At 43.4% G+C, this 13,086-nt stretch overlaps 1 protein-coding gene and 1 non-coding gene across 2 annotated transcripts in view; both read left to right on the forward strand.

The window, feature by feature from the left end:
- Positions 1–13,086, forward strand: part of LOC111869157 (pikachurin-like) — a gene marked incomplete at its 3' end in the record, with an annotated part of 287,663 nt that overhangs the window by 170,112 nt on the left and 104,465 nt on the right.
- LOC111869162 lies at positions 7,987–8,149 on the forward strand. The gene has a single exon (XR_002843620.1). It is a non-coding gene; the product is annotated as a U1 spliceosomal RNA (small nuclear RNA).

Raw genomic sequence — 13,086 nt, forward strand, 5'->3', positions numbered from 1 at the left:
GTTACAACGACATTCGTTTATAACGACACTATTTTTAGGTCCCTTTGATGACGTTATAACCAAGTTCTACTGTATATGTTTACTATAGTCCATATCCGTTCCGCGGCTATATAGGTAAGTGACAGAATTTGTTCAGGGCAGTTACGAGTTGCGATTAGTAGTAGCGGCAGAAGCACGCGAACAACAAGGAAGCCAGTTCTTTGTAAGAGATAGCACGCGAATTTCCTATTAATGAAGAATTAGAAGTCAGCCTGTGAAGATTTAAATTGTGATTTGAAGAATTTATTTATGTATAATATTTGGAATGTGTAATTCAGCTAGACTCTTATAGTTCCTATGTTATAAATCCGTGAAGACTAGTGCAGATAAACTGAAGAGATTAGTGTGGAGTGATTGTAAATTGTGTAAAGCAGCAACAGTGTAATAATTAATTGCAGTTGCGACCTGTAAGTGATCAATAAATCCAATTACCAATCCGAATTCCGTCTTTAGTTACTGTGACACGTGACACTATTGACTGTTTCACGAGTAAGTGGCTTTGTTGAAGGATGTTATTAATCAATTCATTCGTGCCCTGTTCTCAACGGTAACGAGTTACGATATTTTAAATATTGTTGTGAGGGACTGTGAACAGAGTTTAAATACATGAAATTAAGTTGCTTCAAGTTGGCAAGCACGTTCCCTTATGCACATTCGACTTCGATGCATTGTCTTTAAAAGAACTTTATAATAAATCCCCTGAGGGTGCAGGCGTCTGAACACACATGCATACTAACGTACTAATCAGAGCCGAGTATAATCTTAATCTGCTGAGTGTTGAGTAAGATTTCTTGTTAACTCCAGTTTAGTATTGCAGAGTACTTCGTGCTGTTAAAAACTATTGAGAACCATGCCACTTCAGTATTCAAACAATGCGTGCGCAGATATGCAATTTCATTTGAAGTTTTTGCAGTAGCAACTCGAAAGACGGCGCTGCAGAATACCGGCGCAGCTCTCGGGTTGCAGAGTTTCAAATAATAAAAAAGGCTAAGCGAATTCCACAGACATTTGTGAAAGCAAACATTTCCTGCCCCTTCCACGTCTGCACGCCCTCAAACAGGTGAGAATGCTAACGTAGTTGGAAGGTCCAACACAACCCAACACTGAACACCAGAACATCTGCACGCAGTGTCGGAGTCATGAAATCACGAAGCACTGCATCCGTGTAATGCAGATCCCAGTCAGATCTTGGAAACGGTGGACTACGATGTACGGTTACAATTTTGCTGTTGGTTTAATACCCACCCTGACGGGTGTCGAATTATTATATTAACTAACGAAGTTCAGTTATTCCTCGATGGAAAGAATGTTACGCGTCACAACATTCTTGTTCAGAAGTTAAGGAAAGGAGGTCATTTCCAACGCTTGTATCAGTAAATGTGCGGTGGGGCATTATTCTAACGACCGTGTGTATGCGACATGTAGGTACGCAAAGTTTCTGCAAAATGAATTTTCCTTGCTTTTAGGAGACATTCCCATGATGAAACGATTTCGTGTTCAATGCAACGGTGCTTCCCCACGTATTAGCCTGCAGGTGACATTGTATTGCTTGTGCGCGCCAGTTGCCTGGCCATCGAGGTCTCCTGATTTCAGTCCTCTCGATTATATTTTGGGGAAAAACATCTTGTATGGACAAAAAGCTAATTTAAGACATAAAATGTTCCGTAGAATTTTTACTGTTGCAGAACAAAGAAGGTACAAACGTGACGTTCTTGTAATGACCACCGATTCGCTGATATATCGGCCGGACAGATGTGGGTTCGAATTTGGTCATTCCCTCCCGGGACATTCTGTATATTTTAAAAAGTTTGTAAACGACGATGTGTGTTTTAAATGAAAAGAGGACGATGAATAATGCCCATAAACACGATGACTGTACAATATTATTAGACCTTCGTCACAGACTTTTACATCTTATTCGTATATTTCACGTTGAATATCAGTTTCTTTGGCGAGTTCTGGAGAAATATAATATAATTACCTTCCACTGCCACTTGCATATTGGGCGGATATGTACAGAACTCGAATTCATACGACAATATTCTGTGCAGGCCAGTAATTTAATATTTTATCGCAATCTGGTGAATATTTTCATAGAATAAAAATATGGAGAGACAAACACGACATCTCCATTATGTGTTCATTTTATTCACTTCGTGCAAGAACCATGAGGCCGATGTAAGTGGCCCGGCCGAGTCTTATACGGAATAACATTAAGAGCCGCTAACGAGATTTTACTGCAAGCCACCTAGCAACTTTAAGCCGTTAGGTCCCAAGTTTTAATGAGAACTCACTTGTATGAGAAACAGTTCCTGCTCGTTCATCTCAGAAATTAAGGAATCTTAATGACCTGAACTTTTAAAGGTATAAATAATGCTGAACTCATAACGCATGGGCCTACAACATCCTGTAAAATATTACTTTAAAATAGAGTTCTCACATTGACCGCAACTAAAACTCTTGAACCTCTGAAAGATATTTTCTTGTACAAGATTAAATTTCTGTTAGTCCTCGACTTTGCCGTATATTCTCCATTGTTATGCCGCTGCACGCAGATGCTTTTAAAGTTGGATATAGAACTGGGAACCGCGATGGCTCAGTCGGTATAGCTGGACGGCCGGGGTAGAATAGTTTGCTCTTCTCCGCAGCGTTCAGGCCGAATTTAGTTGCCACCCAGCCCCCCATTCATTGGATACCGGGGGCTCTTTCCATGGGGGTGAAGCAGCCGGGGCTTGAAGCTGACTTTCACCTGAATCTAGCCCCGACTTCGAGAATAGTGGAGCTATACCATCACTCCTCCCCACGTCTTCATGGTGTGGTGCTAAATTAATTATGCACACTCCACTGTTTGTAGCGCTTGAAATTTTTCAGCATGTAGCCAGGAGCTCTGACCACTAGACCACAGAGGCGGTCGAACATTCTGGAGAACTAAGCATAAATGGAGAACAATTTTGAAATGAATCTTGAAGAGACGCGATATGGCGATGCTAACTAGTTTCGGTAAGAACATAATAGGATTCGTCTGAACAGATGAATGAAATTTTGCACAAAAGTCGTCGAATTTCCTGACCTGCTTGGACGTTTATCGACTGCTCAGGAGTTAGGCAGCTGTAGATGCGTGTGCCTATATGCAAGGCTCAGTAAACCCGCTCTTGTACTCTTCCGTGACAAATGAAACATCCTCTAATTTATGCTATCCCTGTAACAGGCCGTGGAGGCTCATAGCGTTGTGAGACGTCGAGGCTCTCGCATCTTCTAGACAATCTGCACGCAGATGGCGGTGAGGCTGTCGGTTGCCCTTTACCCCCAGAAAGTTTATTGGTACTTGTCTTTGTTAAATGCTTCTTCGATCCCAGGGCCGTAGTGCCGCTGGAAGGTTAGGTCAACTGAAAAAGCAAATGAACTTATCGGGACTGGAACCCTCTACCATCCGGCTTATAGTATAGTGCCTCACCCAACTACGCTACCCCGTATCCCCAATTAAATATGTTAATAAAAATATTACGATTTGTAAGTTAATATTCTGCTAAAATAGACAGAGCTGCAAAAGTTCTTTTCTTGGAAAAAGGAAAGATTTGTTTTTACTTCGGTGTAACTGTGGCGTTTTGACAAGTGCCCTGAGGATCGCAAATGCAAAAGGATGATCATCACTGATCTTCATGATGTATGTTTAACTAAATACAGATAAAATATCTTCGGAATATCTAGAGTGTGATATCTGTGATGTAACTGACTGCATAAACAGAAATATCTGCAGTAAATCGAACGCAGTAAGATGATAATCGGGGCGTGAAGCTGACCACTCGCCTCCAACTAGTGTCGAGGTCAAGTAATGTGGCTCTGTACACCCACTCCTCCCTACGGCTTCATAGCTTAGTGCTCGATTAGTTAAGCACAGGGCCAACGCGTCCGGGGATAATAAGATGTTTAGCTACTAAAGTAATGTACTTAGAAGAAATATGTTTTGTTGGAAAATGTGTGCTATTTTAGGATTTATCAAAAATATTAAAAAAAACTAAGTCATTATGAGTATGCCGTGTGTAAAAGGAGGACAGGCAAATGGGCCTCGGCAGAGGCAGTGGCATGTAACAAGGCTCACAAGCAGCAGTTCAGTTCAGTTCAGTTCAGATTACGGTCCAGTCTTGTTCCTAGTGAGGCCTGCGCATTCGCCATGTTCTCAGACTGCACAGTTCCATGAGTCTTGTCTAGCAGAGGATTTTCTGCCTGAAGTTGATTGCTGTCGCAGTCCCTTGTTTTCATCAGGTATAAGAAGCTTTCTGCTTAGAGCCTGAACTTCGTACTCTCTCGTGACACTCGGAGTTGACGTGACGGCGGAAAATGGAGTATTATTTTCTGTGACAGATGATTTTGGGTCAAGTGTCAGTGTGTAACGAAATAAAATTGATTTGTTTTTTATTGTTTTTGAGAGCCGGGATAGCGCAGTCGGAATAGCGACTGGCTATGGACTGGACGACCGAGAGTTCGGAGTTCGAGTCACGGTAAGGGCAAGAATTCTCTGTTCTCCACGTCATCCAGACCGACTCTGGGGCCCACCCAGCCTCCTATTCAATGGGTACCGGTGGCTGTTGCCTTGGAAGTAAAGCGGCCGGGGCGTGAAGCTGACCACTCACCTCCAGTTAGTGCCGAGGTACAGAAAACATGGATCTGTACACCTACTCCCCCACACGTTATCATGGCTTAGTACTTAATTAGTTAAGCGCAGGCACAACTTTACCTTTTTACAATTTCATTGTTTAAGAATGGCTAGAGAACTGCCCGCTGAAATCATCGGTGAACCAAAAGAGTGAGTGCAGGAATTATCTTCATTGGAGGCCTTCTGATTACGGAGAACTACGTGTAGGAATTAATTAAATAATTTTCCTGGGGAGTAAAGCGCGGCCGGCGCGTAAGGCTGACAACCTTACCGCCATCTTTGAGCCGATTGTCTAGATAATGTGGAACCCTCAATGTGTCACAACCCCATGGGCCTTCACGGCCTGGTACAGGGATAGCTTTACTTACTTCACGTGTATGTATGCCTCCCAGAACGGAATTGTTTGCAAGGAACAATAAAGTTCAGATGCGAGTTATAATAAAACACACCCGCCCTCCCCTTTGGTGCCGCAGCTTCACCTCCCTCTCTCTCTCCAACGTTAATTGTAGTTGCAGTTCACTGCCTCCTGCTCCGTCCGTCTTCTTTGGTGCAGAAGATTAAGGTGCTTAGGGGGAACAGAGCAGATCGGGCGCCAGTAACGCATGTTACGTGGTGGGTAACAGAGATTAGTAGGCGCAGTCAGTCAGTAGAACACAAGATCCCCTTCAGGGCTTTATACGGGCCTTGTTTCGGCGAGACGGGGGGACACTGGCCACTAATCACGCACCAGTTTCAAGAATAAAACTTCCACTTTGTTCACCACTCACCCACTACGCAAATTTCACATTGTTTTACAGGCACGGTCGGCCCTCTTTCTTACGTTGATTTCTGGTGTAACAAAGATGGCTATATCTTCATGTACTTATACAGGAAAAGCGACACTTTACGTGTCCTGCGAGGCCGGAGGTTAGTTAGACATTTTCTTATCCTTTACAGTGCTAGCTGGGTGGACGTGCGGTCATACCACGACGTAATTAGCAGCTTGGCCTAGTTCTGATTGGCTCACAATCCTCGGTGAATCCCCGGGATAGAAGCTCAGGCAATCAAATAACAATTGCCGCTGCATTACATCAGTCAAACCCTCTAGAGAATTCTGTATTACGTTGTAATTACGGGACGAATAAAACCTCGAACGCCTTAGAACTTTCTTGGTGTTGCACCGAATTTAGTAATTTAAGTGGCGTTTAATTTGCTGGTTTATTGCAGAATGTTACGTCATACTCCGTTATTCCTTAATAAAGTAAATGCATATTTCCATTTTCCACATTATTAGATTAATATAAGTAATTGACTTAAAATGTAAATAATATATATACATGGCAGTGGGAGAGTATAGTCGGGAGACGCGACACTGTAACACCGTTGCTATTCAGAAACAACTTACGGGCATTGCATCACTAGTAAGAACATTTCAGGGAAGAATACATCTGTACTTGAGTCTACACATCGCATTAATGTGCAGTTCTATGATAATGAAATGACGCTTTTAACAGTCTTGATAGGCAAACTGAACTAAGGCTGAATACAGTGTATAGGGGCCTTGTACCAAGATACGTTGCACACTGGGTTTCCGAGCCATACGTATCTGATACGTTCCTGTGTACTGGGGTCTACTGTCGCGGTCTTGCCAATACATACGAGTATGAACCACAAATTTTCTATTATTTTCTGAGCAGAATAAACTTGAAGTGAAAAGGAATCTTATGAGAATAGAGGGTACACATACGTGTTAGCTGCGTAAGTACACTGCCGTCGGACTACCTACCATGGAACCACCTTCTCCGTATGGACATCTTCTGCTTGCATGTTTCTGAAAGGAAAGGAGCTTTCCAGGTCCTCACAAACTGAGTCACAGTTCATTATAAATACTGACTGCACTTCAGGCCGCGCCATTGCTCAAGCGGCTAGTCTCTGGCTTCCCATCGCGGCGGCCAGGGTTCGATCCCGGGTCTGGTCAAGTGGGATTTGTGGTGGACAGAGTGGCGCTGGTGCAGGTTTTCTCCGAGTACTTCGGTTTCCCCTGCCAATCTTCATTCCACCAATTGCTCCACAATCACCCTCACCTATCATCTGGGGCTGGTACAATAGGCCAGAAGTGGCCGCAGTACAAGGGACTTAGTCCCACCCCTCTAGCAATAGAAAAATTGCACTTCACATATCAAGAACAAATGTTTATGAGTGCAGGCAGAATACACAGAACCTGCTCCGTAATTTTACAGCCATCATATTTATTTATATATATACACACAAGGATACTGTTTTTCAGTTAGTCAGTACCTTCGGAAAGCGTAACAATTTCATGAGAAATCTTTGTTTAGATCTCATGAATTCATATAAAAAGGGTACAGAAAGTGAAACAAACTACACCTTTTTGAATTTATGTTCCCACGGCGATGACTAGGAAGAGCACGGCATTCTGGGTTGTATTGCCATAGGTTTCGGAGCAACATGTGGCCTCCGTCTTCAAGATCGCAGAGTGAACCAAGCAAGAAACCAGCAGAAGCAATCGACAAGCTCAGAATCTCTTCTCCCGTTCTTATCGAGTGATGTTCAATCGGCGTGCAGAAATCTGTTACCGGATATCTTGAGTAGAGCACGTCACATTTTACTGCGTGTAGTCCCTTTTCCTCCAGCACCAGAAGCAGTCGAGGTGGCTGAGTTAATGGAGCGGCTGCGGTCTGGGTGACCGAGGTTCCATTCCAGACCCATTTGTCATTTTGCCACAACATCTGTGTGTGTCCACTCTTGCTTCTTGTCTGTTTGACACTGAGATATATTTTCCCCTGGACAGTGATGGGAACTTAACTTGACACTTCCATTTACAACCGAGGCTGAGAATATATGAAACGTTACTGCAATGCTCCCTCTGCGCTCTCGTGACGTTTTGCTGGACCACAAGAACAACTTTGTTTTTCGCGTGTGCCTTAAAGTTTTTCAGAAGCGTTGCAATGCTTCGTCATTCTTCGAGTCAGTGTTAATTCTACAAATTCTCGAATAACTGCGCAGTAGCTGTAATGAGCAGCACGCAGGCGGTAATTCTGAATACATGCATTCAGACAAAGAGCAGGATCTCCTGTGTTCCTGATGAAGACTGGGAACTAACTTCAGCACTAACGATCTGCACCCCCCCCCTCTTCCCCACCACACACCCTGAAGCGCTTTACTCTAGCGACTGAAGTTGAGAGCGAAAACATAATTTCAGAAAACTGAAGTTGCAGCTACTGCTGTACAACCAACCATACACTAGTCATATATAATTTTAAGACAACTCGTGTGTGTTTGTATATATATATATATATACCTGGCGTAGGGGTTACCGTGATCCTGAAGGCGGTTCCCCCAGGTTAAGACCCTTCCATTGCACTACGGTCGGGTTGACCCCTGCGATTGCCCCAAATGTGGGTAACTCGGGCGCGGTATTTTTGGTAGTCAGAACTGCGTTCGCGCTGTCACGGAAAATAAAACCCCTCGTTGGTGTCTCCACCTTATCGTAGTGAGGGGGTTTTGAGTATCCCAAGGAACCTGAGAGCTATATCAGCGGTAGCGTAGCTACTGGCAGGGCCTCCCTTGCTGGACAGGTCAAAGGGTAGGCATCAGACGAAGAGAGACACCAAAAACCAAAAACTGATGCCGGAAGCAGCGTCATCAGCAGCGACTTGAAGCACAGAACAAATGATGCTCGAGATGGTTCAAGTTCGTATAGCAACAGGCGTGACCAGAGTGGTTTGAACGGCTGTTGTACTGCGATGTGGAAAGCAAATGGAAAAACTACCACATTATCACTTTTCCTGGATAGTCTCTTTCCAAAAACAGAGATAACATGTATGCGAGATGTTTTCTCTGGAGACAAAACAAACCGGAAGGGCGGGTAGAAATGACCAGAAGACGAGGAAGAAAACGTAAGAAGATGCTGGATGACTTGGGGACAGAAGAGGATATTTTTATATGAAAGAGAAAGCTCGAGATCGCATTGAGTGGAGTAACTGACAGATTACTGATGAATGAATAGGGTATATATAACTGAAAGGTGTGGACAGACTTTGGGCATGAGTTCCAATACCAGAACAAACAAAATGTCCAGATCAACATATGTCCGGAAATATTTCATGTGTGAGTTACATGCATGATGGTGCTCCGTTCTGCGCGAGATGTTCCCAGTAACACCTGTCATGACCGATGGGCAGGTAGAGGAGGACCCACTGCATGGTCTCCACGCTAGATTTGAATCCCCTGGATTTTTACCTGTGGGGGGCGCATAAAAACTCTTGTATATGCAGCTCCTGTTGATGAAGAAGAGGCATTTCACCATCGCATTTGGATGCCTGTGAGCCCGGCATCTTTGAACGGATGCTGCGGTCCATGATGAGACGTGCCAAGGCGTGCATTGGCTCTCACGGAGGACATTTGGGGCTACATTTGAGCTACTTAAGTGTTTCCGAACACATGCCGGTACTGACATTTTGTCTTATTTTGGTGTGTGGAACTCGTGCCCAAAATGTGTCCTCACCTATTCGTACCGTATGTATGTCTGTGTGTGTTGTGTGTTCAGCCTCTCACATATCAGCTCATTGATTTCAAATAGTTTCATATTTTAGGAAGATTATACGTACATTGCACATAGAAGTTCACGCTACACAAAGAATGTGGTGAGAAAACATCACGATATAAGAGAATCATAATGTATCCCAAGTAGAGATTTGAGCAGTGATAGTGAAGGTCGGACTGCGCAATCTGCATGCATGTATCGGCTGCTGCTCATGTCACAGAATGCATTTGTCAACCAAAGTTATCGTGTACATATTTTTCTCTCTTTTATTCATCATTCCGTTCTTCAGTACTCTTTCTCTCTCCTACATCAGAATCCGACTAAAACTCTTGGGTCTCAAGCCTGTCGTCCTTGTGAAGCACAGACCATACCCAAACTGGGTACGCCTTGATGAAGCAAGCACAACTGCTCGCATTGTGCGCGCTTGTAGAATAAATCAGGTGTACATACGTACGTTCGTATATTCTTTCAGTTTCCTATTTCAGGTCTTGTAACATTCATGAATTCAGTCATTTTCTCTCTGCGGTAGGTATCTCTTTATAAGACACCCACGTCCTTACCACTTCATCATTGTCACAATATTCACCCAGAAATATGAAATGTACCTCTGGGGAAGTTTCGATACTAGTAGCGTGCAGTGGGCGGGGAAATTTTGTTTTATTGATTCAAGATCTCTCTCCTTTATGATGCGCCTTAGAACACATTTGTCTTGCAACCAGGTCTGGTGGTAAGAGTGATCGATGTGCAGGAGCAATTTCCTCAGAACTTCCCTGTTCTGCGCCCAGTCAGACCCTCTGAACGGGCATATCTGTTTGAGAAGTACCCACGTCGAATCCGGGTTAAAGTATCGGCTACACCGATTGAGTTGTTTGCCAGGCAAACTCGAAAATAGATTGGTCTGGTAAATAGCTGATGGTCCTCGCCAGCAGAGTCACTGTTCGTTCCGACTTCAACGAGATTTATGACAGTGTTTTACTGCCTGACGAATCTCGAAAATAAACTGTGACTGCGCTTTTTAAAATCCTCACCTATTCCCCTAATTATCAACTATTTCAGCTACAATTTTAAATTGCAGTAATGACACCAGAAATGTAATCATGCATGAGAGATATACTCGTATTTTGTAATTGGGGCAGAATAAATGTAAAAATTCTAACAAACAAAATGCGTATTCATTCATCCACAGTTCTAGGAAAGAAATGTGTCCCTGAAAATAATTCGTTATGCGAACGTTCGTAATAAGATAATTGTATTCGTATTACTTGTCATGAGGCTTAGAACACTGGGCTTTCATGGCAACATAGAATCATTCATTCATTCATCAGTAATCTGTCAGACGACAGGTCCACAGTCTCTTCCAAAACAGTTCCTCCACTTAATGCGATCTTCTGTTTTTGGAAAGAGACTATCCAGGAAGTGATAAAGTGATAATGTGGTAGTTTTTCCATTTGCTTTCCACATCGCAGTACAGCAGCCGTTCAAACCACTCTGGTCACGCCTGTTGCTATACGAACTTGAACCATCTCGAGCATCATTTGCTCTGTGCTTCAAGTCGCTGCTGATGACGCTGCTTCCGGCATATTATACAAGACATTAATTGGGCCGTCCTGACATTTGCATCAGAAACGTGGGTATTAACTGCACGTGTTAAAACAGCTATTGCTATTTTTGAGAGGAAGGTTTTGAGGTCTATATATGGCTCAGCCAAAGTCAACAATGAATGGAGAATTAGGTACAGTTACGAACTGTACGCTTTGTACGAGAGACATGGGTATTAGTGTAACCTTTATAAAAGTAGGTAAGTTGCAATGAACTGGTTATGTCGTTCTTATGGACCAGCAACGGCCCGCGAAAAGAATTCTCAATGCCAAACCGAAAGCAGAAGAAAAAGAATGAGGCCTAAATTGAGATTGGAAGATGGAGTGGACAGTGACGCTAAAGCTCTGGGGAAAGAAACTGGCAAACCTGGCCAGGAATAGATACATCTGACAGAATCATCTAAGGAAGGCTATGACCCGAAAAGGGATGTTTTGCCAATGATGATGATGTGAGAACATCGGAAGTATAATGAAAAGAGAACCTAGTAACTTTCTAAAGACGGCGTGACGACCAACGTCAATAAGGCACCCTCGTCACAGTGTATGAATATGGTTCCGACTGCAGTTGACTAGGACGCTTACGGGTTTGATCCCGCCGAGGAAATGATGGAATATCCGTGTATTTTTGTGCCGTATCGCTCTGTGCAAGCCTAAGTGAAGAACAAACAGGATATATGTGTATAATGGGGGCAGTCCACACAACAGTATTCGTGAAAAACAAAATGAACGCTACTGTATCAGTATTTGTTTTATTTTGCTGTTGACGCTACACGTTTTGGCCCTTATATTGAGCCATCATCAGGTATAGGATGATACTAGTCTTAGTCCTTGAGTTGCGTTTATACAGCGTGTCCCAGAAAGAATGTGCCAGACTTCGGGAGGGCGTTCCGTATGTTAAAGTATGCCGATATCACCCAAAACACCTATGTCCAAAGTTGAACGGTTACGGAGACAATGGCCCGAGAAAAGTGTGGTCTTCTGGCGGGTCCACGCACTATACCTATCAGCTGTCCTTGAGTATGGTGATTCACACTAGCCGTAAGCTTATGTGCTACCTTCAGGGTACGTTGCGGCCCCGTTGTGAATGGATGGTAAATTAGTTGTGCGGAGTTGCTGAAATGCCTTATGTGTTTTCACACGTGGAATATTGTAATATGCATTTTGCGGTGGCAATGCACGTACTGCTGTTGAAGAATGCCAGTGGATCAACGGATTCCATCTCGAAGTGTATTTACTCGAATTCACCAGACATTGCGTGATACTGGTTCTCCTCCGAGTGTTTGTGTGCACTCTGAAAGGGAGGATGTACGAATGAGAAACACACGAGAGAACATTCTTGAGATGGTTCAGAGAAGTCCGCGTCTGTCCACTCGTAGAATGGCCTCGCATCGGCGTATCACGTATGCAGGTGTGGCGAACTTTACATGATGAAGAGTTGTAACCTTACCATGATCAAAGGGTACAACATGTGGAACCAGGCGACCATGCACAGTGTATGGATTTGTGCCACTGGATGAAAGCTCATCCCGAACTGTTAAGCGTCATTTTATTCAGTGATGAGGCGTCGTTTACCCTGGACGGTGTAAATAATTTGCGAAATGTGCGTACGTGGTTCCATAATAATGCAAATGAGATAATGGTAACGAAATTCCAAAAGAGATTTTCTGTGAATATATGGTGTGGTGTGCTTGGGAACAGGTTGTTCGGACCTTTTGTGTTTCACAAAAATTTAACTGGAAACAGGTATGAAGCCTTCCTGAGGAGTGAGTTACCATGTTTGTTGGAAGACATTGCAACTGGCGGAGGACACTTTGAACAGTATAAAGCAGGTACTGTATTTTAGTAGTTATGTAGTCGGCTTATACCAGAATGCGCAGTCAGCCATGTTACGTCAGCGCTTGTCATGTGTCATGCATAATGCTTGGAAACCTAAGGCCAACTATGACATGTCGTGCGAGTTTTTTGTAGTTCAATTTAATCGCTTCATGTCACTCACAAATTAGTTTGATATTACGTACATATTAACATTACAGTAACCACATGTTCCTGCCAGTTTTAATATGTATTTGCTAATCAACAAGTGTGTAACACCCGTCAAAGTTTCACAATTCTCTGGCCATTATCTCTGTAACCGTTCAACTTTGGACATAGGTGTTTTGGGTTATATCGGCATACTTTAACATAAGGAACACCCTCCCGAAGTCTGGCACATTCCTCCTGGGACACCCAGTATATACGCATATATATAT

Source organism: Cryptotermes secundus, unplaced genomic scaffold (assembly GCF_002891405.2).
Source record: "Cryptotermes secundus unplaced genomic scaffold, Csec_1.0 scaffold1109, whole genome shotgun sequence".
Lineage (NCBI taxonomy): Eukaryota > Metazoa > Arthropoda > Insecta > Blattodea > Kalotermitidae > Cryptotermes > Cryptotermes secundus.